This window comes from Octodon degus, unplaced genomic scaffold, assembly GCF_000260255.1.
Source record: "Octodon degus isolate 3935 unplaced genomic scaffold, OctDeg1.0 scaffold00028, whole genome shotgun sequence".
NCBI classification, from domain to species: domain Eukaryota; kingdom Metazoa; phylum Chordata; class Mammalia; order Rodentia; family Octodontidae; genus Octodon; species Octodon degus.
In genome coordinates, this window is record NW_004524604.1 from 6,583,076 (window position 1) to 6,588,281 (window position 5,206).

The window sequence follows — 5,206 nt, forward strand, 5'->3', positions numbered from 1 at the left end:
TTCTTTCTTTCTTTCTTTCTTTCTTTCTTTCTTTCTTTCTTTTTTCTTTCTTTCTTTCTTTCTTTCTTTCTTTCTTTCTTTCTTTCTTTCTTTTTCTTTTTTTCTTTCTTTTTTGCGGAACTGGGGATTGAACTCAGACCCTTGCACTTGCTAGGGAAGTGGTTATTCTACTGAGCCATCTCCCCGACCCTGGCCTTGAATTTCTGACAGTCTTCTTCCTTGCTCAGCTTCCTGAGTGTGGGGATTATAGGCATGCACCACCATGTCTAACTTTCTTGGATACTATTTAATCCCCAAACCAACGATGGCAAATTCATTAAAGACTGAGTACCTAAACTACAACCCCAACCCCACTTATTTATTATAAAGTACCAATGCTGCAATTAAACCTGAATACTGAGTTTAGAGAAAACAACTCATTCATTAAAAGAAAAAGCACAATAATAGAGATTTCAATGATATAAACAGCCTACTGAGGCATGCATGCCATAGGTTTGCCTTTTATCTGATATATATATATATATATATATATATATATATATATATATAGAGAGAGAGAGAGAGAGAGTTTTGCCACCCTTCTCTATCTTCCTCTCCCCTCTCTCTCTCTCCTTCTTCTTCCTCTTCTTTTCATTCTTCCGCCTCTCTTCTTTCATGTTTCCTCTTGTCCTCCTTCATAGTACTGGGGATTGAGCCCTAGGCCCTGAGAATGCTATGCATGTTCTTACCTCTGTCCTTATTTCTTTCCTCTATGTCTGTCATAGTTTGTGTCTAAATGTCCCCCTAAATCATCATGTAGTCAAAAGGCTTTTTTTGGGGGTGACTGAATCCAGAGTACATAATTGATTGATGATGCAATACTGGGATTAAGGGTGCTGGGGTTAAGAGTGGGTGACTGCTGGGTCAGGCCACTGATTGGATTAGCACCACTCTAAACCCAATTGACTTAATGTAATATATGGGACAGAAAGAGGCTTGTCTCCCCTCCTTCCTCAGCTTGCTTTTCCTGTCTTCTGCCATGAACTGTTTCTCCTCTGTGGTGCTTCTCTGGCAAGCCACTCTGCCTTGGACCTAGATGCTTATAGACTGAAATGTCTACAAACTGTGAGGTAAATTAACCATTCCCCCTCTAACTTTGTGTATTAGGTATTTTGTCTCAGCCCTGAGACAAAAGTATGTAAGACAGAATTTGGCATCAGGAGTGGAGTTCTTGCTATTACTATACCTGATCATGTGGTTCAGGAATCTTTGGGAATGACTTATGGGAAGAGATTGAAAAGACTCCTAGGTACCAGCAGAAGAAGCAGCCTGAATGCCTTAGGCTGTACTGTATGGGAGAGTCTGGCCAGAGTTGGGAATGTTTCTTCTGGAAAGGACTGAATTGGCTGCTGAGCGACAGACAATGTGTGATTCAGCTTGGAAGAAAGTTTGTCTTCACTTTGTTTGTGTCCAAAGACTTTGCTTGAGACTAAGATTTAGGGTAGTACACCCATTAATCTTGCAGAAGAAATTTCTTTCTTTCTTTTTTTTTTTTTTTGTATAGCAGTGTATTTTATTTTTTTATTTTTATTTTTTTCAAAGTTTTATTGATAAACAGATAGCAATGAGACAGTTTCAAATCAAATCGGAAGTACAGTTTCAACAAATAATACACTGCATATATTCTTCTTAGTGGTTAATTGCTGTACAAGATGCGGACTTGTGATCCTATTTACAAACACCATTAGAACAAATCATTCTATTCATTAAGAGAATGCAACTATATATCTATCCAAACCACTTTGAATACACAGATACAAAATGGACATTCATAGGTACACCCCATTTTTTCTAAGTTCCATTGTTGAATATTATAGGTGTGTAAACTCAGCAAAATATTCCAAAAGAGTCCAGTAGCCCATAATAGCATTGGGTCTTCTGTGTCAGAAATTATTGACTTGAGTCCCCCACAGCTCAACTTAACAGCATGGCTTTATTTCCTAAATTTCGTCTTCATACTTTTCTACTGGATGGTTAAGACCAAGGTAAAGCAGGACCTATGCAACAAGAGTTGTAGCTTTTTGGTCTGAGAAGGTCAGTGAAATGCCCTCAGGATTTATCTTGAGATCCTGTACCTCAGATTGTAGAACCTTTGTCAGTGTCAGCCATGTGGATGAGTCACGGCCATTGCTTGGCCAATGTGCTCTCTGTGAAAGCCTGAGAGAGTGTCTTCTCCCCATGTGACTCTCCTTAGGCTCACTCTACATCATCGATCACTTTCCTCTTTGGTCCCATAATCTTCTTGATCAGAAAATTTGGGACACTACCGAGGTACATGACGTTACAGTACAAGTTCTCATATGTCCTGAGTCTTAATTGACCTTAGAAGATTAGGGCCAAAATGTTGGCTTTCCTTGTAGCCCTCCTTTTTCTCTAATTTTGGTCTGCAAACTTAGGTTGTTAACCATCCAGAAGACAAGCTTATTGTTATTATCAAACGATTTAGGCTATCAAGCTTAACCTCACTATCTCACTGCATTTCAAACATCTTAGGCATAATACGGAACAGGTATTTTCATCAAGTATTGATATGTTGAACTTTAAGTCCCTACCAGAAGAAATTTCAAGGCAGTATTACATTGTGGTTGTGGCATGGCTGCTCCTGGGAGCTTTCATCTGTATGTATGTTGAGAATGAAGAGCAGAGAAGCCAGACAAATGATTGAACACATTTTTAATTTGACAAGAAAGGAAGTTACAGTAAAACAGTAGACTGCAAAGATGGAACAAAGGAGATTTTTATTTCTGAAAAGGAATGGGAGACCAGAAAAGACGGCCTGAGGACATCAAAGAAGCATCAGGAGTCCACCATCCACAGTCTCAAAATTGCAAAAGTGAAAGATTTTGCTTTGAAAAGAAAGCCTCAGAAAATCATGTTCTAGAATGACACAACCACACCATGTCCTAGAGTGACATTGGCCTAGAGAATTTGTTCCTTGGAATTGGTTCAGAATGCTCAGCAATGCAGGCACTAAAACCCTATACCCAAGACAGAAGGAAGCCTGGATGTCCTTTCTGCCTAGTGGCAGACCCTGGCATCATTCACCTGATGATAGGTTTTAGGTGCATGCAGAATGCAAGAGTTGTGGAGTTAGGAAGGCTCCCACCCAGATTTTAGAAAAAGGCCCAGGAGGTCAGGCACTGTGTCTCAAATAGGGCAGTGTGTGAAGCTGTGAGTGTGAATCCAAAGGTGCTGTGTAGACCCTAGAACTCTGGAGAAGCTAGAAATATATATCATCTGGGAAAAAATTCCAAGAAGGGAGCAAACCTGATCCCAAACAGAAGCCATGGAAGCTACAACCACTGCAAGTGCCACAGGGGCAGAGCCACCCAAGTCCTCTGGCATTCACAACTTGCCACAGATTGCTGGAAGGGATACTGGAAGTGAAACTGTGGAATTTAATGTTTGCCCTACTGGATTTTGGACTTGCTTTGTTCCCATTCCTTTGTATCCACCTTGTTGGCTTTTGCTATCTTCTGCCATCTGAACAGTTGTTCCTCTGCCCTGTATTACCCTACTCTGGAGCCAGCTAATTATGGATGGAAACCTCTGCAAACTGTGAATAAACCTTTTCTTTTTAACTTTAGGTTTTGAGTATTTTGTCTCAGCAATGAGAAAAGTAACTGAGACAATGCTTGTAATAAATCCCATTAAAATATAAGCTCTCAGCAGCTCATTGGATGCCTGGCCGCCCTTCCCCTCACTATATTTCAAGTCTGGAGTTTGTGCTCAAGAGAAAAAAATACTCTGCAGCATCTCCCCCACTCCGCCTGCTGAGTAGGAATTTCTGAAACATTCTGGGAACCCCCAGACCCAGTCCTAGCCCAGGCCCGGTGAGTGTTTGTGGGAGATTCGGGCTACCCTGCACCAGTGGGACCCACTACTGGTCCCAGCCCAGGCGCAGAGTGGATGAGACTCTCTTCCACCCCCTTGGGATGCCCCCAACCACTCCACAGCACCTGCCTCATCCCACCCACACAGTAGGAAGTTCTGCCACATTCCAGGAACCCCCAGAGCCAGTCCTAGCCCAAGGCTGATCTGCACCTGAACTTCAGTACTTGCTAAGGTTATAACTACAATGAAGATCTACAACAAAGGTCAGAAGACAGTGCTACACAAAATGATGAGAAGGAACAAAATGCAACCTCAGAACCCAAGCCCACCCATAACAAGTGAGAGAACATTAACACAGAACAAATTGGGAATCACAGAGCTGCAAGCAATGAATCAATGGCTTCTGAAATAAAGAAACAGCTGCAGAAAGGTATAGAGCAACTCAGATTGGAAATAAAAAAAAGAAATCCCTGAATTAATAACAACTGCAGTAAAGCATCAAATGCAGAAACATATGGAGGAAACCCAATGCCCACCCAGAACAAGTGGAGAGGACACTAGCTCTGCTCAAATGCATGAATTAATACTGTTGATAGTAAATAAGCAATAGCAGAAAGGTATAGAGGAACTCAGAGCAGAATTATTTTCTGAAATAAAAAAAGAATTCTCAGAACTCATAGCATCTAAAGTAAAGAAGCAACTATAGAAACATAGGGAGGAAACCCAATCTGAAAAAAACACTGCAGTAAAAGTATTTATAACTGCTTCTAAAGAAGACATTGTTAAAAAATAGAGGAGATTAGAAAAATGATGGATTCCTTGAATGAACAATACAGGAAAGAAATAGATCACATGAAGCAGAGTCAGAGAGATACAGAGAAAATTAAAATCTCAATCACAAGCTTGCAAAACCTTTTAAGTGAAGGTGAAGACAGAGTTTCAGATCTTGAAGATGCTGGTGCAGCCAGTGAAAAGGTAAGAAAGGATCTCTTAAAAACATCAAGGGTGCAGGAAAGAATAATCCATCACCTGCAAGATGATGCAAAGATGAACAATATGAGACTAATAGGCATCAATGAGAAAGAAGGAGTCAATACAAATGACATTAAAAAAATATGGGTAGAAGTAATAGCAGAAAACTTCCCAAATATGAAGAAACGATCTGATATTCAGGTAACCGAAGCATACAGAACGCCAAGTAACCTCAACCCAAAGAAAAACACACAAACATATAATAGTCAAGGTCCCAGAAATTCAGCACAAGAATAATCTACTGAAAGCCGCTAGAGAAAAGAAGCAGATCACATTCAAAGGAAATCCCATCAGAATTACG